Consider the following 25941-nt stretch of genomic DNA (forward strand, 5'->3'; position numbering starts at 1 on the left):
TGGGGGAGAGTCTGGGGCTGGGAGTTGGCTGATGTTGCCCTGCAGTGTAATTCATGGGTGACAGGTTATAGCACTCCTACAGCATAGCTGGAAGTGATTTACATGCTGGAGGCAGTGTGTGGGCAGATGAGGAGTGGTTGCTCTAGTCTCACAGGGAAGTAGTGTAAAAAGCACTCCAGATTGGAGAACTGAGGGGACACAGCTGTCCATCAGTCCAGATTGCACCCTGAGTAATGTCACAGTAGGTGAAACCACAATTATCTGGGTCTACCTGTCATGCCCCTCTATTTGGGGGAAGGGTTAAACTATCATAGCCCTGAGGTTGCTGCTTCACAAAAAAGGAGGATTTCTTATACCTCTGACTTCCAATTTCCTTGTACAGAACTGTGCCAAGCCTACATACTCAGACCAGGCTTGGGTTACAAGATTTGGCTCAATGTGCCTAAGAAAAGGGGTGCCCAACACTGTCTGAGTTTGTGCAAAAGGCTGGTGGTAAGATAAAATGTATTGATTAAACTAACAGAACACCTAGAAAGGCTATTTCAGCCAAGGAAGGCAATTCTCTCTCTAATCAGTTTTAAACATTTAATACACTTTTGAATTAGTAGATATATATATAGTTTCAGCTGTGAAGTCAAGCAGACAAAAATAATGAGCAATAGGGACTCTAGCTCTAACTGAAGCACTAAGGCAAGTGAGGATTTGTGCCAGTGCAAAAGGTGAAGAGGGTTTCTCAGTCATAACTCTGTTGCTATAACTACCAAGTACAGAATCAAAAATCTCCTTGCCAATTATGTGCCATTATGTCTGTGCCACTGCTGAGCTGTGTATAATACATGCCGCAGGCAAGTTCCTTTCTTTAATGTGGATTAGGAGTAGGGTTAGAAAGCTCTGCATATATTTTCTTTTCAATAGGTTGCACTTCTTTCTGTCACTCAATCCTATGGCAGAGATATTGAACACTGATTAGCAACCACTATGTCCAGCCTTCACCAGTTTTTTTTAATTATATATAAAAATATGTCCAAAAAGGTCTAGTTTCTCCCCCATGAATGCAGACAACTCCAGTTAATATTAACCGAGATGCACAGGAAAGGCCAGGTGTGTAGACGAAAGGCCTAAATTTCAGTACCGGGATTTCAGAAATCCTAATCCTACTGAAGTCAGTAAGAGATTTTTTTCCAATTGACTTAAGACCAGGGTTTCATCCCAGGAGCCAAATTTTGCCCTTAGATATACACGTCACTTCACTGAAATCAATGGAGAAATACAGGTGTAAATGAAGGCACAGTTTTTCTCTTCATACCCAAACTACACTCTTTCAGACCCTCGTATTTACATGTTACCCATATTTCAGTTTGGGAGGGAATTTTAAGTTTTATAAATTGAATGTTGGTTTTTAAAGTACTAAAAATAGTCTCCGTATTCTGTTGCATCACAAAGGTATTCTGGTTTGACAAAATGGGATGGGGTCAGAAGAAAGGGAATGTGTTTTTATTTAAATAGCTTAAGTACATGTATGCTTTTTTAAAATCAAGCTAAATAAAATAAACAAGCTACCAGTGTTATAAACATTTCAGTGGGATTTCTTTCTCAATAAGTAGCAGGACAGGTAACAGAATAACTAATTTTACTTGAAGTACCTTCCTGTTCAAAAGCATCCTAATCTTCTGGGGGCATATGCCACATCATCTTTTTCCATCTAGAGAGCACCGATGTTAAAGTGTTTTTGCTGCACAAATAACCAACATTTTTCCACATGGTTGTGTTTTTCGGACATTGCTGATTTTTCTGTGCATTGCTCATGTGCATTCTACATTTTCCATCTTTACATTTCTGAGTTTTCCATTTACAGGATGTTGGTCATGATGGTCCAGATCAAGAAAGTACATAAGCATATGCTTCATTCTTTCCCCCCAGGACAGCACTCAAACATGTGCTTAATTTTAGGCATGTGCTAAGTCCCTTTGAGTTCAGTGGAACTTAATCACATATTAAAGTTAAATACATGTCTGAGTATTGTCCTGAATCAGTCTGTGTATCCTGCTCAGATATGAAACATACCATCTTCCACATTACTGGTCTCTCAGTGAAACAATATCCAGCACACATTATTCACCCTATTTTCTGGAAGGACAGTGAGCTTTCGGTGATTCTGGTGGTGGCTATATTTTAGAGAAATGATGTGATTATATGATATTGCCCTTTAAAATTGCCTATCACATCATGGTGGCCAGAACAACACCAGTATATCACCAGTAAGAGAAGCTGAATTACCACTGGGGCCTTTTCTTCTTTTAAAAATAAATAAATAAATTAGTGCTCATGAAAAATACAGGATTGACACCTGTAGAGACCAAAGACCTCCTAATAATTCACAGAAGAGGTCCTGCCTGGGCACAGGCAATATAAGTTTCCTTACGCTGCCCAGCCAGTGTATCTCAAACTTCTTCGGGAGGAGACTCCTCTTGGAGTGAGAGAGGATTTGGTCTCCATATCCTTGTATCCTTTGTTGATATTGCCAATCATAATGACAGTGAGTACCAGAAGCACAGTCTAAATACATTGGAGGCTCTGAATGATATATTTTGAATTATGATTTATTTTTAAAGCGTTCTTCATTAACTTTCACAATGCTATTTTGCCTGTGGATCCTTGTATGAGCATGTTTCAGAGTAGCAGCCGTGTTAGTCTGTATTCGCAAAAAGAAAAGGAGTACTTGTGGCACCTTAGAGACTAACCAATTTATTTGAGAATAAGCTTTCGTGAGCTGTTAGTCTCTAAGGTGCCACAAGTGCTCCTTTTCTTTTTGTATGAGCATGGTTTCTCTGTTAAATTTCTGGAAGTCTCTTTGCAACCTGACCTCCTTTCAGTACGTGAAAGGATCTTTAAATTGTAAGTGACAAGTCATTTCCTGTTTTCTTATCTACTTTCCGTTTTCCTAAAAAATGTCCATTCCCACATATGTAATACACATGGATTCCATCTTTTCTTATCCTAATTTTAATCTTTCTGATTGTTAGAGGGGTTATAGCATTCTCTTTTCTTTTATCTTCTCCATCATCCTTCAAGATCAAGCATCATGTCACAATAGATCAATATGTCAAGTCACATCAAGGTAGCTGATCATAAATTACTACTGAAGTTAGAGCCATAACATAACTGATGCCACCCAGAAATGAATCCTTTTCTAAGGGCTTGTATACATAGGACGGTACTGCAAGCTAGTGCACTGTAGATTCACGCCATGGTTTGCTGCCCACTAATGTCTCAGGTAGACAAGCCCTAACTAACAAATGGGGGGTGGGGGGGGGGGAGGAGATGATCAGACACTAATGTTGTCTGTCAATCAATGTGCCTTTTCGAAAACTTCATTTTCCAGAGGATAATATCCCCAGTGGTTAATATTCCACAGGACAGTCCTACAGCCATGTGTTTTGTGTAATCCCTTTTGGGAATTACTGCTTTTTTCTCTATATTAATCACTGCCCTCTCCTGGTTGAGATATGTAGTGTGTATATCGGACCCTTCTACTGGGTGAACTATTGGAGTTGTGCTTCTCTGGCTAAAGGTCAAAAATTCTATTTATAATGCTACATTTGTGTGGTTGGCTGTGATCATCTATGGCCCCCATACCACAAATACTGGTATACATGCTTATCTTTCAACATATCACTAGTTAGTTTGTCCAAAGTAGGCAAGGCAAGTAGGGGACCAACTCCTTCTCTTAATAAAGTCAGAGAGAGAGAGAGAGATTATGAGCAAAATTACTCATCGTTCAAGGACCCATAGTTAGTCTTTTTGAGCAAAAATGGCATGCTCATATTTTTGTGCGATAAAAATAGCCTGTGCATTTTAACATGTGAAAATATGCATTGTGAAAAAATGTGATGTGAAAATAGTCATTAAATTGAAGTTGTGAATAAAATAAAATCTGAACTGTGTTAAATGAAAATGCTAAAGTACAATTTCAAGAAAAAAACAACTCAGTTTTGACTATTTCTCGTTCTCTTTTAGTCTCTCACACTTTAGTAAGTAAAATAATGTACTGCAATGACTTACAATTACTGAAGAGGGTGATGTTGTACAATTTTTCACTTAGAATTTTAGAAATCAGAAGCATTTTAAATTTTAGTCAAAAGTGCCTATTTTGTAAATTTTCTCAGATGGTGCAATAAAAAATTGATCAGCACAAATTTTTTGCCACAGCCTATGGTTTGGGGGGTTCTGTGCTTGTATTATCAAAAGCTGTTACTTTTGCATCAGTTTTCAGAGTAGCAGCCGTGTTAGTCTATATCCGCAAAAAGAAAAGGAGGACTTGTGGCACCTTAGAGACTAACAAATTTATTTGAACATAAGCTTTCGTGAGCTACAGCTCACTTCTTCGGATACATTCAGTGGAAAATACAGTGGGGAGATTTATATACACGGAGAACATGAAACAATGGGTGTTTCCATACACACTGTAAGGAGAGTGATCAGGTAAGGTGAGCTATTACCTCATAGCTCACCCGGGGGCGGGGGGGGGGGGACACCTTTTGTAGTGATAATCAAGGTGGGCCATTTCCAGCAGTTAACAAGAACGTCTGAGGAACGGGCGGGGGGGGAGGGGGGAAGGAATGGGAATAGTTTTACTTTGTGTAATGACCCATCCACTCTTTTTCTTTTTGCATCAGTGTTCTTCAAGAATGTAAAAAGCATTGAAAGAAAGATAACAGTTAAGGTGACACAACAAACCAATCCAGGACTGAACTTCCTCACCGCTCAGGGATGTTTGGATCCTAGGTTTTTGTTCAACCCGTAGTAAAGAAAGACACTGGTAGTAAAATGTGGATCTGGATCTGAACTCCAAAATTGCAAGCACTAGGATGCAAGGAGTTTGGTTCAGGCCAGTACATACAGAAAATTAATTAGTGCATAGAATATATGAAAACCAATGCAAATGTGGGAATTAAAACTGAGAATTTCTGAGGTTCACTGGAGATGGACCAACTTAAATGAGTATTTCAGATGGATACTGTCTTTACTCTAATGATGTAGTTTTGGAATATTATCTAGTATCAGAAATACAGGTGATTTTAAATATTCCATGTTATGCTCCCCAGCACTCTTTTTTTTTAAATGATATTTCCTAAGCCAAATAATGCACTATAGTGGCTTTAATGATAGCTATGTACATCATTCATTTGCAAAATAAATATCCATTACCCAATGGCCAGATTCTGATTTCATTCACTGATGTAAATCTGGATGAATTCAATTCAGATATCCTACTTTTCCACTGGTGTAACTGATCAGAATCTGGGCTCTCAAATTTGTGATTACTAAGCAGCCTATGAAAGAGTGCTGTATACACTTTGTGATAAATTAGTCATTGTAATATATGAAATTTATGATCCTTTTCAATTTATAAAAAGAAATAACATTTGAACCACTTATTCTACATCTCCTTTCCAAGTGGTGTCTTCTAGAGACAGAAGAGAAGGGGAAACAAGATGGCTCTCTCTTCAGGGAAGGGGTTCTAGGGAAGGAGTAGCAGTTGCCCATCAGCACTCTCAGGGTCTCTTCAAGAAGGACTCCATTTGAGTGCTGCATCGTCTACTCTGGCTGTGTCGTGTAAGTGGGTCTGTAGCACTTTGTGGTCAACGATGTTCAAAGCTGCGGAGAGGCCAAGACGTCTGAGTGCAGAGATGCGATGTCAGTCCATGGGCACCAAGCAGTCCTCTCTTAGCACTAGCAGGCCAGTTTTTCTACTAGGTCCTTGCAATCGGTGGAATTCCACAGGGATAAACTTGTCCCAAGAGCAGTTCTGGGGACATGAGGAGTGCAGGATCACGCTGATACTCTCTGAAAACCAGTTTGGTATTGGAACATAGAGGTCAAAAAGTGTTTGTTTAATTATTTTTGACTCTATAAGAACACTTTTGTGTATTTTTGAGGGCATAGGAAATGGGAGCTGTGTGCTAAGGTACAGAAAAGAAGCTGTAAATGTCTGATATTACCACCCAGCAGGGCTTCACGGCTATTTATTTCAAATCACTCTGAGATAATAAGTGAAATAGAATAGTAAATATTATTGGAATAATTATTGTCCATTAAGAATAATAAATGAAATGAATAATTTGCAGTCCCACATGTCTAATTAAAACTGTGTGCTACAATTAGATTACACGCAGCTTGTAATGCCAGCTGACATAAGCAAAGAGATGCAAATCGAAGGCTTAAAGTCTGGAGGTAAATTCCATTGGGGTGAAGTTGCCCCTGGTGTCACATAGGGTGCAGCAGTTGGGGAAAATTAATTTATCCTGCTATCTTTAATTCAAATTATTGTGCCAAATTTTTTATAGCATTGCTCTTACTAAAGTGTTACAGAATGCTCACAGACAATTAAAGGTATGTTAGCTTTACAACGTTCTGTTCCCTTCCCAACCCCTGACTGGTAATGTTTTTCTGCAAAGTTAGTAAAGTTTTGTAGAAAAAAAATTCTGATGAGTGAGTAAATGTCATGTCTTTTTCATTTTAACCATCAAAGTAGTGGGCAGAGGAATAGATTTTGTGCCTGGGCTTTTAAGGTTTCATTAATTTTTTTAAGTTGAGGGATACATATACATCCAAATGCAATTCAACTAGGCGAGAGAGAGAGAGAGGTGAAGAAAAGCATGGTAGCCAAGATTCAGGGAGGAAAAAGTGATCACAGAAAAACTTGACGATTCATGTAGGTATATATGATCTTATTTACTTTAAGGGAAAACATTACGAGCCATTTGCCAAGAACAAGAGATGAGATCTGAAAAATAAATTATTAATTTTATTGGTGGAGGACTAGAAACTGATCCATGTGTTTATAACAAAAAGTAAATGTCTATTCATTGTAATCCCTGTTTAATGTACTTTCTTATAAAAATCTTAGATACTTATGTAAGCGGGGGAATAGTCCCGCTATTGTGGGGAACTTTCCTGGCTTCTGCACTACCCCAGTGAAGTGGGCTAGCGAAAGGATCTGAGTCCTCGCTCCTACTTCTTTTACCCAGTGGCCTCCCTGCCCTTGAGGACTCCCCTTCCACTCTCCTGTCTGGCAGAGTCCTCGTAACCCCAACAAGGTTGGGCCCAGGATTCCTGGGGGGCTCGACCCCCAACCCGGCTGTGGTCACCTAGGACAGGGCTAGGGTGTCCCCACGCCGGGGTACTCTCTCTGCACTGGACACTTCTCTGATCCACTGACCATTACATACAAGTTAAACCAAATGCAAGGTATTTAATCAACAATTAATTTTAAAAAGAATAAGGAAAAACAGGAAAGGTTAAAGGAAACACATCAACCCGCTCTGTGGCAGGGAACATCACAAACAGTGTCTCTGGAACATCAGGGCAGTTCACAGTCTGTTCCTTGTAAGTCCCAGCCCTTTTTCTCAGGCCCTGGCTTTGCTGCAGGGATGCTGTGGGTTGGACACTTGCTCTGGTGGTGGCCACACGCTCTCAGGCTCTAAGTGGTAGGACCCTTCTTCCCAGTGTCGCCCCTGCCATGTCGGGGTTATGATCCAAGCCTGTCCTGCAGAGCCTCTTGGCTGAGGCGTCTCCCTGTGCTGGGCCTGCTGCCCAGGGTCCCCCTCGGTCTCCCCAGCTGCTCACCGCACCCAGCTCCAGACTGCTCCAGCCCCAGCTGCACCACTCTGTCTCTGCACTGCTGCTGCTGCTCTGCCTCCAGCTCTCTGGGCTGCTTCTTTGGCCCCTCTGGCTCTGATTGCTGCAGCTCTGCTCCCAGGACAGGTCTGCTCTGCAGGCTGCTTCTGTGACTCTGCTCCCAGCAGTGACCTGCTTCCTGGGCTGCTTTTCTGGCCCCTCTGGCTCTGGTTGCTGCAGCTTTGCTCCCAGGACAGGGTCTGCTCTCTCTGGGCTGCTTTTCTGGTCCCTCTGGATCTGGCACAGCTCTGCTCCCCAGCTCAGCTTGAGCCCCAACTTTCTCCTTAACTCGGTCCCTCTTTCTCTGACCCAGGCAAATCCAGCTCACATGGAGGACGGGACCTCCCTGGCCTCCTGACTCTCTGATTAACCTCCCCGCCCTGTCATTCAGGCTGACCTCGAGCATTGGCCTCTCCCCATTGTTCCTGGGGACTATCAGTATCAGGGTCCTGGTTTCCCATAGACCCTTCCCCTTTTAGTACTGGGAGCTAGCCAAACAATACAGCCCCACTGAATGTTAGTAAGGGGGCAACAGTCCCCTTACACTTAGAAAACATTTGGAACTTGGCTAGTTTTTTGTGTATTTAACCTTAATTCTGAGATTTCTTAACTTTCAAATTTTGATTTAACGTTCCTTTTACACAGTATGTGTGTGTAAGTAATTTCCCCAGTGCAGAGAGCTGTCAAGCTTTTCCCCACTGACACATGTAGCTTCACATCACAGTGTGAACACAGCCTACTTTTCACTGCGGTGTGTAGCTACGCATATTCTACACACCACCGCAAGTGGTGTGCAGTGTAGGCATAGCCAAAGGAAAGGTAGTATATGAGGCTTTGTGATGAAAGTTGAGTGCAGTTATCAAATTGATACCCATTTAGGTAATTGTCGAAAGTTGTTTAAACAATAAGGCACCCACAGGCATTTTGCATGTGAAGATCTGTGTATTGTGACCTAAAATGAGTAAGTGGTCTCACTGAGAGCATGGCATTATTTCTGGCACAATATGTGCACAGCAGTGACCCATTGTGATTATTTACTGTCATGATGCTCAGCAGTTAGTGCACTTAGACCCAGGTAGTTTCATTATGCAAAGAAAAAAGGATTCACAAATTATCTTAATTGAGTTTTATGTGCAAATGTACAATTCCTGAAGATAGGCTCTGAACAGAATGGGATATTAATAGCAAAGCAGCATAATTCAGGCTTATATGCAAAAGAGCCAACAGAAAAGATTTCTGTCTCCATTGGCTCCTTTGTCTGTCTTCTACCACTGTTGAGTTTTTGCTTGGTGTTTCCTGTCCCCAGTAAAATAATTAATCTAGTTATAATTCTCACCAAACACACACAGTTATTCAGCGCTTTCTTTAACTTCTTCATCAGAGGCACTTATTGCCTAGGGATGAATTTGATGGGCACCTATTTTCTTGCTAAGAGACTTTGTTTAACCTCAAGCATTCATTTAAATAATTAAGTGTATTCAAGCACTCAAATACCAGGATGATGGGTACCATGTAATAGCCTAAATAGGTAAGCACTACCCACTTTAATAACTGAATTATTTTATTGCTCAAGTCCTCAAGCTCAGGTCATTTACTAATAAAGGGTTTCATCAATATAAAGAAATAATTTTAACATCTCCCATCCATCCTAATATCTGATGGCTGAAGGAGGAGCCTGAGAGTCAAGAGGCCTATTTTCTAATCCCAGCCTTGGCACAGGTTCACTGTGTGAACCTAGATAAAATCATTTAATTTCTCTAGGTCCGTTTCCTCATGTGTAAAATAGGGATAATACCCATCTTTCTAAAGTGCTGGGCCATCCTTCACAAAAGGTTCTAAAACTAATGCAAGAGCCAGGTGCTAATGGGTAATGGCCCTCTATCCTTCTTCAGGTGCATTGGTTCTTCCATTGTGCCAGATGTCATTGTGGCACATTGCCTAAAATGAATATGATGGAAGTTGCAGGTAAATCAAGCCACATGGGCAAATCTCCTGCATGGCAGAAAAAAGGGGTGGACAGTCCCCCAATATGGCCATCCAGAAATCTTCAAGGAAAAAGATGTATGTCATAAATAATTTAAGAAAGAGGATTGAAGAGCACTTTACAAATTTAACTGAAGACATTCCAAGCTAAACAAAGGAAATTACACTCCCAGCTGTGCTTACAAAGTTGTTTTCTTTACAGCTGAGTAAATGTCTGTATTTAAATCTACCTTCATTCAAACCCTTTCCCCAAGTTAGACGTCTGTATTCTAATGAACTATCGGAGACATGTTGATGTTTTAATTTTAACCTACATTTGTCATCAATAATAGCTTTTTGTAGCTAAATGAAAGCTGCTCTTGTAGTGCCCTTGGGAGACATCTCCCAGTTAGATGGGAAAAAAGATACTTGAAAATAAAAAATTAAGACTTCTTAGTGTCAGTGGGGCTGATTGTATATTCCATACACACCCAAAATTCCCATTGATGTCTTATGTTGGTTTATACAGTAAATAAACACTTTTCTCATGCAGCCTTGTAACATTTCAATGAGGAGAAAATACAGTTCTCTATTTCAGTGGGAGGCAACATTGCCTAGTGGCCAAAGGAGGGGCCCGAGAGTCAAGAGGCCCAAATTCTAATCCCCACTTTACAACCAGCTCACTGTGTGAACCTAGATAAAGTCATTTAATTTCTTCATGTCAGTTTCCTCATGTGTAAAGACAGGATAATACTCTATTAATAGGAATAATGCCCAACTCCCTAAAGTGCTGGGATGTCCTTTGATAAACGTGATATACCATAAGTATGGGATCTTATTAGAAGTTATTACAATAAAAATAACAAAATATAAAAGCACCCTATCATTGAAAGTAATTGGGGCAATTTATCAGCATTTAACAAGAGAGATGACATAAAGCTACATGCAATGGTCACTGCAGCTTCTCTTTTTAAATGGTACCTACAGTCCTTAGGCTTAATCAAAACTACAGGTAGTTTACTGAGAAGAAGGATGGTCTGGTGCTTAAGGTGCTACCCTGCGATTCAGGAGACCTGTGATCAATTTCCCTGCCACAGATATCTTGTGTTGCCTTGGGTGAGTTGTTTAGGTCCAGATTCTTCAGGCTGTTTAGCGGCTGTTTCACTCAACATCGCAAGGCCTAAGTGACTTAGGTGCCTACTTCTCATTTTCAAAACTGCCGTAGGGACAGATTTTAAAGGCATTTGGGCACCTAGCTCCCATTGATTTCCATGCAAGTGAGGCACCTAAATGCCTTTAAAAATCGGGGACTTAGGCTCATAAGTCACTTAGGCCTTGCAATTCTGAGCAAAGAAATGCCTAAATACCTTTTAAAAATCTGGGCCTTAGTCTCTCTCTGTAAAATGGGGGTAATAGCACTTCCCTACCTCACAGTTGTGTCATGAGGATAAATCCATTGAAAACTGTGAGGTGTTCAGATACTACAGTCATGTAAATACTGTAGTGATGTAAGACAGACTAGCATGCCTCTAAAGTTTTATTGGTAGAGCGAATGTCAGGAGTGTAACCAAATAAAAAATAAAAGCTAAACAAAGCTAGGGCAAACAAATGAAGCTTGTAGTTGACTAATTCAGGGTCAGACAGAGGATCAAGAGGGGGGGAATTCCAAAGGGAGGAGCCCTCAATTTGAAGGGCTAGGACATCAGCACAAAAAAAGAGCATGGCAACTGATCCTAACTAGTGCTACAGAATGTACAGCGACACATGGGTCCTTTTGAATAATCACATACTAGACCATTCTCCCACAGTGATAAAGTGTACAAATAAAGATCGATCTCTCTTTTCTCTCTAGCCCGCAGGGACTAAACTTTATTAATTTTGAAAGTGGTGGTAATACTGTAGGAGAGGACTAGGTCAAAGGAGTGTTTCATTTTGATTTTAAGGCAATAAACTTCATGGTCATCCAGATTTGTCTGATATTGGGTTCCAGATCCACAGGCTGTTGTCAATTAAACAGACAAGTTTCACTCTTTAAACTTTCAGAAAGGAACTTTCATAAACTCTTTGAACTAAGCTTTGACATAGCTGGGGAGCAGATCACAGAATGGGCCTCCTTTGAAGACCTCCATCTGCTCTATGATCCGAAGCAATCTGGATTTTTTCAGTCTGCAAGGTGGACAATGGATCACAACTCTGGCCTGTGTTTTGTGACCTGTAATAGTGCAGGTGTGCCACTGGCCACAACAAGAACCATCCTGAGTCACTTCCCGTATAGCCCACATTGCCCAGTCATCCTCCAGATTGGCCTGGAAGTGCCTCTTCTGCAGTCTGTGCCAAAGCCGCGTTGGAATTTCCGCAAGGCTGACTGACCACCTACATTTCAGAAACAGAATCTCAGGTCCCATGGCTCAAACCAATACCTAAAAACTTTGGTCATTTGACAAACATCCTAAAATTGACTGCTAAGAAGTACATCCCACGTGGTCACCGCAAGGCTTTCACCCCCTGCTGGACAAAAGAATCTGAGTCTCTCCTGAGGGAATATGAAAAGAGTGGCAACCCAGATAAAGCCACTGGGCTGCTTGAGCCCTTGAATTCGGCACGCCTGGAATGGTGGAAAGAGACTGTTAAAAGCCTTGATTTCACCCATTCAAGCCATAAGGCATGGGCTCTTTTGCGGCAGCTTGGAGGATCCCAGCCAGTAATGCAACGCTCAGCAAAGGTGACAGCAAATGCTGTTGCCTTTCATCTTCTTTCTAACAGCAAGACGCTGACAGACAAGATTACACACCAGGAGGTCCAGTGGGAACTCTGCAGAAACCTTCAACAATGCCCTGAGGAATCCCCACTCTCTTTTTCTTCGAGAGATGTCCCTGTGGGTGCTCCACTCCAGGTGTTGGTGCATCCCTGCGCCTTCGCTCAGAGATTTTTACAGCAGTACTCATACCAGTCATGCACACACAGAGCCTGCCCCTCCCCCCCACTCTGAATGTACCTTAATAGTACGCTTGCACGACCGTTCTCCTCAGTTCCTTCTCTACCATCCCCAGTCTGAGATGGAGTTCAGCAGATTCATTAAAAAAATTTTTCTCTCCCTTGTTCAACTTTTCTCCCTCTTAGTTTAGCTTACCAGTATTAGTTAGGTACCCTTTTCCCTTCTCTTCTCTTTAAACCAACCAAACAAAAAAACCAAACAACAAACTTTGTGTTCCTGTCAGCACAGCCGGTTCCAACATGCCTGGCTCTCCAGGTTTTAAGCGCTGCTCTAACTGTAATGATGCCATCCCTCTTTCAGATGGCCACTCTAAATGTATTAAATGTTTGGGGGAGTCCCACATCCCCCCAAAATGTGCCCACTGCAGCAAGTTGAAATCCAGGGCAAGCAAAGACAGGGAGCTGCAGTTGAAACTACTCCTGCTGCAAAAGTCTCTCAGACCAGCCTAAGACCCGGGCTCTGACTCTGCTGTACACCGCAGCCCCCCCCTCTTCAAAGAGACAAAAGAAAACTTCAAAAAAAATCAGTCTCTCTCACCTGCAAAGGGTATTCACAGGGACAAGCCTTCTCCAGGTACTGCTTCCCTCCCTGCGCTCCCCTGGCTGAGTACCTTTGATGCGCCGGGCTCCTCTGGCACCATGCGAAACCCGCCTGTGCAGCGGCGGTCACGCTAACCTCCGGTGCCAAGGCTTCAGGCTTTCAGTTGCCAGACTCTCACACGGCACCATTCGGCACCACAATGGAAGCAGTGCCGATGCATACTAGCCTGCCTGACCCCCCACAGGCTCCTCTCGCTCTCCCGGCACCCTCAGCCTTGGAGCTAGCCGGCAGTGACAGAACGCTCGGGACACCGGTGCAGAGGAATCCTTCCTCACAACCAATTCCTCTCGCTCAGCCCTCCCCTCACAGAGGCACTGCGGCACCGCAATTCACACACTCAAGGGACCTCCTGGTGTCACCTATCTTGCAGTCACCTCTACTTAACACCTATTTCTCTCCGGACCCTCACGCAAGGTCTGCACAGCTTTCCTCCAGTGATGAGGAATCTGGGCTGCAGGGAGAATGTTCACCTTATCAGATCTCCCATCCACAGACCCCAATCAAGAGAGGTCATAGAAAGCTGCCTCGTCCTAATTCGAGGGTCCTGCCCCATGGTGCATGAACCCCTGGATGGCTCCTTATACTCAGGACCACACTTAGAATCATAGAATATCAGGGTTGGAAGGGACCCCAGGAGGTCATCTAGTCCAACCCCCTGCTCAAAGCAGGACCAATCCCCGATCAAATCATCCCAGCCAGGGCTTTGTCAAGCCTGACCTTAAAAACTTCTAAGGAAGGAGATTCTACCACCTCCCTAGGTAACGCATTCCAGTGTTTCACCACCCTCCTAGTGAAAAAGTTTTTCCTAATATCCAACCTAAACCTCCCCCACTGCAACTTGAGACCATTACTCCTTGTCCTGTCCTCTTCTACCACTGAGAATAGTCTAGAACCATCCTCTCTGGAACCACCTCTCCGGTAGTTGAAAGCAGCTATCAAATCCCCCCTCATTCTTCTCTTCTGCAGACTAAACAATCCCAGTTCCCTCAGCCTCTCCTCATAAGTCATGTGTTCCAGACCCCTAATCATTTTTGTTGCCCTTCGCTGGACTCTCTCCAATTTATCCACATCCTTCTTGTAGTGTGGGGCCCAAAACTGGACACAGTACTCCAGATGAGGCCTCACCAATGTTGAATAGAGGGGAACGATCACGTCCCTCGATCTGCTCGCTATGCCCCTACTTATACATCCCAAAATGCCATTGGCCTTCTTGGCAACAAGGGCACACTGCTGACTCATATCCAGCTTCTCGTCCACTGTAACCCCTAGGTCCTTTTCCGCAGAACTGTTGCCTAGCCATTCAGTCCCTAGTCTGTAGCTGTGCATTGGGTTCTTCCGTCCTAAGTGCAGGACCCTGCACTTATCCTTATTGAACCTCATCAGATTTCTTTTGGCCCAATCCTCCAATTTGTCTAGGTCCCTCTGTATCCTATCCCTGCCCTCCAGCGTATCTACCACTCCTCCCAGTTTAGTATCATCCGCAAATTTGCTGAGAGTGCAATCCACACCATCCTCCAGATCATTTATGAAGATATTGAACAAAACTGGCCCCAGGACCGACCCCTGGGGCACTCCACTTGACACCGGCTGCCAACTAGACATGGAGCCATTGATCACTACCCGTTGAGCCCGACAATCTAGCCAACTTTCTACCCACCTTATAGTGCATTCATCCAGCCCATACTTCTTTAACTTGCTGACAAGAATACTGTGGGAGACCATGTCAAAAGCTTTGCTAAAGTCAAGAAACAGTACATCCACTGCTTTCCCTTCATCCACAGAACCAGTAATCTCATCATAGAAGGTGATTAGATTAGTCAGGCATGACCTACCCTTGGTGAATCCGTGCTGACTGTTCCTGATCACTTTCCTCTCGTGTAAGTGCTTCAGGATTGATTCCTTGAGGACCTGCTCCATGATTTTTCCGGGGACTGAGGTGAGGCTGACTGGCCTGTAGTTCCCAGGATCCTCCTTCTTCCCTTTTTTAAAGATTGGCACTACATTAGCCTTTTTCCAGTCATCCAGGACTTCCCCTGTTCGCCACGAGTTTTCAAAGATAATGGCCAATGGCTCTGCAATCACATCCGCCAATTCCTTTAGCACTCTCGGATGCAACTCGTCCGGCCCCATGGACTTGTGCACGTCCAGCTTTTCTAAATAGTCCCTAACCACCGCTTTCTCCACAGAGGGCTGGCCATCTACTCTCCATGTTGTGATGCCCAGCGCAGCAGTCTGGGAGCTGTCCTTGTTAGTGAAGACAGAGGCAAAAAAAGCATTGAGCACATTAGCTTTTTCCACATCCTCTGTCACTAGGTTGCCTCCCTCATTCAGTAAGGGGCCCACACTTTCCTTGGCTTTCTTCTTGTTGCCAACATACCTGAAGAAACCCTTCTTGTTACTCTTGACATCTCTTGCTAGCTGCAGCTCCAGGTGCGATTTGACCCTCCTGATTTCATTCCTGCATGCCCGAGCAATATTTTTATACTCTTCCCTGGTCATATGTCCAACCTTCCACTTCTTGTAAGCTTCTTTTTTATGTTTAAGATCCGCTAGGATTTCACCGTTAAGCCAAGCTGGTTGCCTGCCATATTTACTATTCTTTCGACTCATCGGGATGGTTTGTCCCTGTAACCTCGACAGGGATTCCTTGAAATACAGTCAGCTCTCCTGGACTCCTTTCCCCTTCATGTTAGTCCCCCAGGGGATCCTACCCATCCGCTCCCTGAGGGAGTCGAAGTCTGCTTTCCTGAAGTCCAGGGTCCGTATCCTGCTGCTTACCTTTCTTCCCTGTGTCAGGATCCTGAACTCAACCAACTCATGGTCACTGCCTCCCAGATTCCCGTCCACTTTTGCTTCCCCCACTAATTCTTCCCTGTTTGTGAGCAGCAGGTCAAGAAAAGCTCCCCCCCTAGTTGGCTCGTCTAGCACTTGCACCAGGAAATTGTCCCCTACGCTTTCCAAAAACTTCCTGGATTGTCTATGCACCGCTGTATTGCTCTCCCAGCAAATATCAGGAAAATTAAAGTCACCCATGAGAACCAGGGCGTGCGATCTAGTAGCTTCTACGAGTTGCTGGAAGAAAGCCTCATCCACCTCATCCCCCTGATCCGGTGGTCTATAGCAGACTCCCACCACTACATCACTCTTGTTGCTCACACTTCTAAACTTAATCCAGAGACACTCAGGTTTTTCTGCAGTTTCGTACCGGAGCTCTGAGCAGTCATACTGCTCCCTTACATACATACACTTGTTATACCATTTGTTATACCACTGCAGCTAGGTGTGAGACTGGCTTGGTACCACCAGCTGACGACCCTGCCACTGACTCCAGACACCAGGCAGCCCTGTCACAACCGCAAGACTAGCACGGCCTGCCTCTAACCCGGTAGAACCAGTTGTTCTGCCTGATGAAACATTGCTTCCTCTTCCCCCAACATCTTCGGACGACTTCTCAAAATTTCAAGATCTGTTTAAAAGAATTGCCAGTGAGCTACGAATTACCCTGGAGGAAGTCCTTGAACAGCAGCATGAGCTAGCCGACATCCTGCAGCCCTCTTCTTCTTCTAGAATTGCATTGCCTATCAACGCAGCCCTTTTAGAACCTGCCAGTACTTTATTCCTTCCAAGGGCTTGGAATTCCTTTTTACTCACCCAGCGCCAAACTCGCAGGTAGTAGACGCAGTTAATCAAAAGAACAAACACCAGTGTCTCCACTCCACCCCTTCCGACAAGGACAGTAAGCGATTAGATCTGCTCGGACATAAGGTACATGCTTCCTCCATGTTGCAGTTTCGCATTGCTAATTATACAGCCGTTCTAGCAAAGTACGACCACAAAAATTACAATAAATTCATGGACTTTATTGATTACATTCCAGAAGAAAAGAAACAACAATTTACAGCCATAGTTTCCAAGGGACAAATCATCTCCTGCACTGCTCTTCAAGTTGTCCTTGATGTGGCCAATACTGCAGCCCGGTCCACTGCCACAGCAGTCGTGATGCGCCGGGGTCATGGCTCTCGTCCTCTTCCTTTCCCCTGGAGGTCCAGAGTACCATTGAGGATCTCTCCTTCAACGGTGACAAACTGTTTGCCTCCACCACAAATGATGCACTCCACTCCATGAAGGACTCCAGGGCAACTCTCCGGTCTCTAGGAATTCAAACCCCTGTGACCAGAAGGCAACAATATAGATACCAGCCTTACCAGGAACCACGCAACCCCACATACACCCAGCAATTCCATAGATCTCACGAGCAACAGCAACAACAGCAATGCCGGAGACCCAGATACCAACGCTGCCGTCCCAACTTCTTGGCAGTGTTTCAACCCCCTCTGACCAATAAGCAAATCTGAAGCTTTGGTCAAGGGTATAGAAAACAATATTCCCACTTCAGCGCTTACACCGCCTGCCCCTATTTTTGGTCACCGCCTACACCCATTCTCCCATCAATGGCGAAATATTACCACCAACAAGTGGGCTTTAGAGGTCACCACAGCTGGCTATTCCTTCCCTCCCCATCCCTCTTCAGGGACCCCTCTCATGAGCAACTGCTCCTCCAAGAAGTACAACATCTCCTTCAATTCGGGGCAGTGGAAATTGTGCCCGAACAAAACAGGGGGAAAGGTTTCTATTCCCATTACTTCTTAACAGAAAAGAAAACTGGGGGATGGCAACCAATCCTCGACCTTAGGTGGGCTAAACAAATTTATCAAAAAGCAAAAGTTCAAAATGGTTACCCTCACCACCAAAATCCCAGCACTGGAGCAGGGCGATTGGTTTTCAGCCCTCGAACTACAGGACTCCTATTTTCATGTGACTATTCACCCAGCCCACAGACGTTTTCTTCATTTTACCCTTGGTTTGACACATTTTAAATACAGAGTGTTGCTCTTCAGCCTATCTACCACCCCCCAAGTTTTCTCCAAACTCATAGCCGTGGTTACTGCTCACCTAGGAAACAGGGCGTTATAATATTTCCTTACCTCGACGATTGTCTCCTCAAAGCCTCAACACTCAACGAAGCTCTTCAATCCACGCAGCTTACCATCGCTTGTTTCCTTTCCTTTGGCCTACAAATAAACAAAAACAAATCTACCTTATCTCCTACCCAACAACTGGAGTTCATAGGAGTGCACCTTGGTTCCAGAATGGGAATAGTGTCTCTCCCACTCAATTGTTTCAACACCATAAAACTCCTGGTTACAAAACTTCGCAACAGTCCCCAGGTCATAGCACAAGATTGCCTGCAACTGTTAGGCCACATGGCCTCGTGTACTTTTGTGGTAAAAAATGCACGCCTATACATGAGGTGCTTCCAAGCTTGGTTGGACATGGTTTACAGACCGAACGTACATGCTCTAAACAAGCATCTATCCATACCCTTCAGAGTCAAAGACTCCCTCCGATGGTGGACAGTTCCCTCCAACCTCTGCTCAGGAGAAACAGCAGCTTCTGCCTTCTTAGCAATCCCTGAGAGCATGGAATAAGGGGAGTTGATGTTTTTCTTTTCTTTTCTTTTCTTTTCACTTCAGCTTTTGTAGCTATCCAAGTCTAGTTCACTGCAGTTGCAAACCTTCCTGTGAATAAACCCACTACCCTTAGGTGGGTGTTAGTTGCTTGTGCAACACTTTGGATAAGAAATAAAATTCTGAAAGCAGCTAGATAGGCAAATAATCTGGAATGCTGCTGGGCCAGAATTGAAATACATCCAGACTATACATCTGCTTTATTAAAAAGCAAGAAAAGCTTCATCGAGACAAAGAAGTAATTTTGTTAGATGGGTTTATCAGCAGTGTTCTTATGCCCCAGGGAGTTGGTATGGCCTTTGGAGGACATAGATATATCATTAAATTCAAAGAAGCCTGTTCTTTCATTTCTTCCAACAAAGCAGAAGTAGTAGAGAGAACAAAATTGGATTCTTTGAAGGACTGAAATGTGTGGACTTTCAATAATCCCAGAACCTGTACATTTTTTTTTCAATGGTGACATTTCTTTTCCCCATTGTTTGACATTCTGAAGGGAGACTTTCTACTTTTGTAGAGACACCCTCCCTCCTGTTGGGTTTTCTTATCTACACTTCAGCAAATTTTTACCTGTTGGTTTTTGGATTTATTTGTAGATTTCTTAACGTGAGTACCAACAAAGTAATTTCCTGTGTGTTACAATTACTTTAGTTACATTGTTTTTATGGTAGATCAACATTGGTTATTTCTACAAGACAGTTTGTTCTACTGTCCTGGGGAGGACAGAGGTTATTTGTAATAATAGCGAGTCTTGGAGGAAATGTAGTACAGCCTATTAAACTATTTGATATAGTACGGTCAGGTTTAGTTACTTGTTCCTGCATTTGGTTTTTTATGATCAGAATTTACTGAATTATCTCCTTATGATTAGTTGAGTACCCATAACTCCAGCTGATCAATTGGAGCTACAGATGCTCAGCACTTCTGAATATCAAGACCTATCATTGACATGGCAAGTCAATGAATTACTGGTTACCTAGCTCATTCCTCAGCCAGTGTTGTTCCCTATTTTATGTTTTGTTGTATTGTATCTGTCTGGCCCTGATTAAAATGAGCCAAGTGCTGGATCTTCCACCACTTCCCTAGGGAGACTGCCATTCCACAATCTAATAAGGTTACAGCAGAACCTCAGAGTTATGAACAATACAGTTACAAACTGACCAATTAACCACACACCTCATTTGGAACCGGAAGTTTGCAATCAGGCAGCAGCAGAGACAAAACAAAAAAGCAAATACAGTACAGTACTGTGTTAAACGTAAGTTTCTAAAAAAAAATAAAGAGAAAGTTTAAAAAAAGGGTTGACAAGATAAGGAAACTGTTTCTGTGCTTGTTTCATTTAAATTAAAATGGTTAAAAGCAACATTTTTCTTCTGCATAGTCAAGTTTCAAAGCTGAATTAAGTCAATGTTCAGTTATAAACTTTTGAAAGAACAGCCATAATGTTTTGTTTGGAGTTACAAAGATTTCAGAGTTACAAACAACCTCCATTCCCTAGGTGTTGTAACTCTGAGCTTCTACTGCATTAGGAATGTCTTTTCCTGATACTCAGCCCAATTTGTCCTTTGTTCAGCTTCATCAGCCACTTAAGCAATAGTTAAGATAACTAGACTCTCCCCATCTCCTCCTACAGGCTGACTAGGGGTATGTCTACAGCAAAGAAAAACCTATGGCTGGAACCATGCCAGCTGACTCAGTCTCGCGTGGCTCGGGCTGCAGGGCTGTTTCATTGATGTGTAGACTTCCTGGCTCTGGCACATTGGGACCCTCACGCCTTGGAGCATCCCAGAGTCCAGCTAGCCTGAGCCTGGAAGTCTACACAGCAATGAAACAGCCTGAGCCCTGCAAGCCCGAGTCAACAGGAATGGGCCAGCCGCGGGTTTTTCTTTGCTGTGTAGACATACCCCTGTACATTATTCCTCTCCTGGGCTCAGCAGTTCATTATGTGTGTGTAACAGGGTGACTTGTCCTTTAAGTCCCTGAGGCCTGGGCCAAGCATCCCTAATTACAAAGGGTGCATAGCTGCACAAGGATCAGCTGATTTCCTATAAAGAGTATCAGGAAATGGAAGTGAGAGAGGGGCTGAGAGTGTTGCAGGAACCGCCAGAGACATGAGGCCTGGCAATAGTTTTGGAGGAGAGACCCCTGAGGGCAGAGAGACTATGGAGGATAGATCCAGCAATGGCTGTTAGCCAAGATGGGCAGGGATGGTGTCCCTAGCCTCTGTTTGCCAGAAGCTGGGAATGGGTGACAGGGGATGGATCACTTGATGACTGCTTGTTCTGTTCATTCCCTCTTGGGGAGGGGGGCACCTGGCATTGGCCACTGTCAGAAGACAGGATACTGGACCCGATGGACCTTTAGTCTGACCCAGTATGGCCGTTCTTTTGACAATAGAGTAATTACCTAATGTTGTTTTCATTTGGGTTTGTTGTTTTAGAAAATAAATAAAGCTCTGGTGGTAGGGCCTTGCAAGACTGACCTATTGTGAGTTTGGTTGGGCAGACATGAAGAATGGGGAGTTTGATGGCAGGGGCTTGCAGTGTGACCTCTGGCCACAAGGGGGTTCTCTGGAGAAGTCTAGCCTCTGACAGCCCCTCCTGAGGGTTTGGCTCTTGTTTCTCACTGCAGTAGATCTGGCCAGGCCTTTCCCACTGGCTGATATGGAGAATTTTCTGCATATTTTCCGCTGGATCCCCCTACATGAGCCTTCCTGCATCCCTCTTAGCAATTAAATGTATTTAGTCCTTTTAATTTTTCCTTTAATCTTTAATCACACCTCCAGTTCCTTATGTGTCTCCTTTCTAAATTCTTTCTAATTCGTTGATGTTTTTCTGTTACCAGGATGCCCTGCGCTGCAGGCAATATTCTAAAAGCTGTCAGTCCCATGTAGTAAGGTACTATTCTCTCCTTAGAATATGACTAATAATGTTATTGTACTAATAACCTTGCAAACACTTCATATACTTTAAATTGAATCCATTGCTGCTAAGTTGTGTTGTCTGGCAAGGAAGATACTTTTAAAAGCACAACAGAAGAGTTTGTTCCAAAAGCCCATTATGGAGGGGTCATTCCACTTAGCTCACAGTGGGGAAAAAGAAATACTGGCATCTTTAAAAAAAACTTAGCAGAACAATGTCTTTTGCTGTGTAGATTAGTAATGTAGCTCTGAGTGAAGAAAATTAATGGAGAAAATTGAAAGCCATTGGAGCTAAAATTAATTTTGAATGTACCTGCTAACCTCATTATTCAAAAGGTCTCATTTGGAGATACTGCCTGATGTATGATGTGACCTAGAATACAGAGATAGTGTACAGTTACTTTAAAAGAAAGATCCTGTTCCAGAAAAAGTCCAGATCTGATATGGCTATACACTGGGAGTGAAACACAACAGGATTAAATTAAACCCATACGTCAGCAGCTCACTGAATATCTCCTCTAGCATAAAGCCACGTTACACTGTTCCGCTGCATCAAGCAGAAAGTGGGATTTGAATTTAGAGCCTGGTCCCCATTCATGTGAATAGCCCCTTAAAGAGCTGGCAGGATATTAGTTTTTCATGTCAGCTATTCATTATCCTATTGACATTGTAAATGTCAACATATTTCCAGATTGCCTGCCCCCTGGAACAAAACTGCTGTCTGCAAGAATAAATGCCATACCAAGCTACAGCTTTTTGCTGTTCCCCAATGGTTTTCAGCATATCATTAGGAAGTCAAAATAGAGACTATTAACTAAAACTGTCCCGTCTGAGTGTATCTTATCCCTTGAGAAGGGTACAGTGAATAACTGTTATTCTGTTTTCACTTAAAATATTGTCTTCATGTCCATTTCTTAGGAAACGCTGTACATAAAAGTCCAGCTACAAAATCTGTGTACTGTCTGGTAAGCATGATACTCATTCTTCTGCATCAGGAAGTGGTGGAAACATCTGTGTAGTGACAGAGGCTGGGATTTTCTTAGGGAGTTAGACATCCAATTCTCACTGACAGTAAATTTGGCTGTTTCATTGATGTGTAGACTTCCTGGCTCTGGCACATTGGGACCCTCACACCTTGGAGCATCCCAGAGCCCAGCCAGCCTGAGCCTGGAAGTCTACACAGCAATTAAACAGCCTGAGCCCTGCTTGCCCGAGTCAACAAGAATGGGCCAGCCACGGGTTTTTCTTTGCTGTGTAGACATACCCCTGTACATTATTCCTCTCCTGGGCTCAGCAGTTCATTATGTGTGTGTAACAGGGTGACTTGTAATTCCCTTTGGCCCCTTTGAAAATCCAACCTGATTCACTGCCACTCAGTGGTGCTGTAACTGGGGGTGCTACCACACCTTCTGGCTTGACGCAGTAATAACAAACACTAAATACATGGTTTCCATCATCAGCGCCTAAACTATATAAATTGTTCTATCACCCCTGCTGACACTTCCCAGATTAGTGATTGTTTAACATAAAATGGTGCATATTGTTAAATAAGAGTTGACAAGTAGATGGTAGTGACTATATTAGAAATTGCATGGGAGGCTGACCGACAAAGTCGTGTTTAGATAGATCAAATGAAGAAATATAAGTGATGCAGAAATACAACTGTACTTTTACAAGGGACAGTTCTTATAGACCATAATGTGCATATCTCAAAAAGATCAGTAGTGTAAATGGACTTTTAAGTATTTTAGAACCCAGAAAATCCAACCAGGTATGAAACCGTCTGGGGAAGATCAACAGTGTGGGAGGGAGGGCAGGGCTGTGTGAAGGTTGTTGGTTTGTTTTGGGGTCTGTTTTTTAATTATTAGTTTGATTTTCCTATTATTTTTTAAACTGAATTGTTTTTATTGTAGAGATGAGTTTGAATTACATCTCTAGAGATTAAATAAATTTAGGGGTGGCTTACAATTGGAACTGAACTTTGTGGCTTGGTACCATCTCCATACACTGTATTAAACAATACACCCAGAAAATTTTATAATAAAAAGAGCACAGTAGATTTTTTTTTCTCCTAGTTTGCAAGGAAATGTAAAAAGCCATGCTGACAAACCTCTTGATTAAGAGAGAAAATAGAATTGCTAAAGAACTGTCAGATAAAGGTTTCTTATAATTTCCCTTTAACTATGACATGAAGCAGTTATTGCATATTTTTATTAGCTATTAGAATTCCATTTACCATCTTATTTTATACAGAGATGGCAGATTTTTCTTCCATCATTAGCTAATTCAGTTTGTCTCTGAAATATATTAATTACCACCTGCTACAAACACACTTACAATATGTTCCACATTTCAACAAGTAAAAAGACATCACATTTCAGACCACTGAACAGATGAAAAGGGAGGAAAAGTTCAGGCATTAGTCACTGAAATGTGATATGAAAAGAAAGTATCTCAGAAGAACTAAAACTAACATAACCTGAACATCACATTAATAGGTTAGTTTTCTTCTGCATCTCATTAGAACTTTGCTCATATAAATGAAATATTTCAGTTTCATTGCCTAATATATTCTATGAAATATACCAGTGTTGTACTACTTTGTATTTTCCGCATACAGTTCTTTTTAACTTAAATGTTTAGACTACCTCATCTTAACAGCTTAGAAAGGCCATAAACAGGGCAGCACAGGACACAAATTCCAGAATATTGAAAAGGTTGCAGCTGTACAACAGAAAAGCATTGGCTTAATCCAAAAAGAGTTTCACAGAGTCAAAAAACTGTTCAAAATACATGTCAGACTCATCCTATTATTACAATAATTTTACATTTAGTTATGAATACAACAGCAGGTACTGCAGAGATACTCTGCTGCTGCAAAAATGGAGACAGAGAATAAACTGGAGCTCTCAAATCTTTTAAAGTAACTAATGCCCCAGTCCTACATTGGGGCCACTACAGTGGTCCCTGGTACCCATGTGGAAACCCATAGACTTTGGGCCCTTAAAGCGAAAACAAAAGGTGACTTCTGGGATTTATCACCCAGCTTAACCCACTCTTTAGTGCCCTGGGATTGTTTCCCACATTTGGCACATTAATTAACTCATTGTCACAATAGCTTTGTGAGGTAGGTATTACTTCTCCTATCACGGAGATGGAGAAACAGAGACTCAGAAAGATTCAGTGACTTGCTCAAGGTCATATAACAAATCATTAGCAAAGTGGGGACAAGACCAAGGTTTTCTGATTTTGTGTCCTGTGCTTCAACCTTATCAAAAGTGTTTTTCATTATAAAGATGTAGACACGCATTAATACGATGTAAGCAGTGTCAGGATGAGCTCCACCCTGACATCTGGTGGTGAGGTGTGGCAAGTTGTGGAAAAAAAACTTCAGGGGCCGATCTCATTTGCATAGGCACACCCACCCCGCCTAGACTGAGGCCATAGCTGCCCAAATGGTCACTTTGGCTGCTGTGGGATCCCCAGTGTCTCTGTTATTGGGGCAGGAAGAATAAATTGTTATTACCCTGATTATGGGAACTGTGCTTGGAACTGTACTTGGTCTTTTGTTATGATGGAGGGACTCACCATCAACTAAGTAGCACTCGCTAGGCAAGGGTCATGGGTTCCAAAACTGTGTGAATTGAGAGAGGCTGGGGACAAGTATTAATACTTGGTGGTATGGGCCCCTTGGTGAGGGCCTTACATGCTAATTGCACTTCCTCCTCTCTCTACTGTGGAATATCAGAGCTAATTTTGATTTCATTAGAAGTCCTAGTTACAGGCTGCTGAGCTCACTTTGGGCTAATAGTGCACCAGCACTGAGGCTCCCCTACTACAAGCTGAATTCACCAAAGAGCTGACCTGACTAAGAGCTGAAATCACTGAGCATTGTGTTAAGTAGTGGGGGAGCCTGAAGATATACTGTGGAGCAGTTTGCGGGACGGCTGGAGGGCCTTGTGGGCAGGCTGGCGGAGCAGTTTGTAGGACGGCAGGAGCTGTTGGTGGGACGCGGAGCAGTTTGTGGACCGGCTGGTGGAGCAGTTCGTGGGACGGTGGGAGCTGCTTGTGGGCCGCGGAGCGGAGCGGAGCTGAGCTGAGCGAAGGAGTTCGTGGGGCGGCTGGCGGAGCGGAGCGAAGGCCTATGGAGCTGTGGGGCGGTCAGCTTCAGATCATGTAAGGTGCCTCTTACCCCCGTCCCATCTCCACCCAGGGTGGGAGGTAAAGCTCCGCAGATAAACTTTCGAACTCTGGGGCTG

General features: G+C 43.2%; 1 long non-coding RNA gene across 1 annotated transcript; it reads right to left on the minus strand.

Annotated features, from left to right (window-relative positions):
• Positions 1-17271: 17271 nt before the first annotated feature.
• On the minus strand, positions 17272-18857 carry LOC122462113. Its single transcript, XR_006284467.1, has 3 exons — positions 18620-18857; positions 18223-18309; positions 17272-17404 (listed from the first exon to the last, which is right to left on the minus strand). It is a non-coding gene; the product is annotated as an uncharacterized LOC122462113 (long non-coding RNA).
• Positions 18858-25941: the final 7084 nt, after the last annotated feature.

Source organism: Chelonia mydas, chromosome 10 (genome assembly GCF_015237465.2).
Source record: "Chelonia mydas isolate rCheMyd1 chromosome 10, rCheMyd1.pri.v2, whole genome shotgun sequence".
NCBI classification, from domain to species: Eukaryota; Metazoa; Chordata; order Testudines; family Cheloniidae; genus Chelonia; species Chelonia mydas.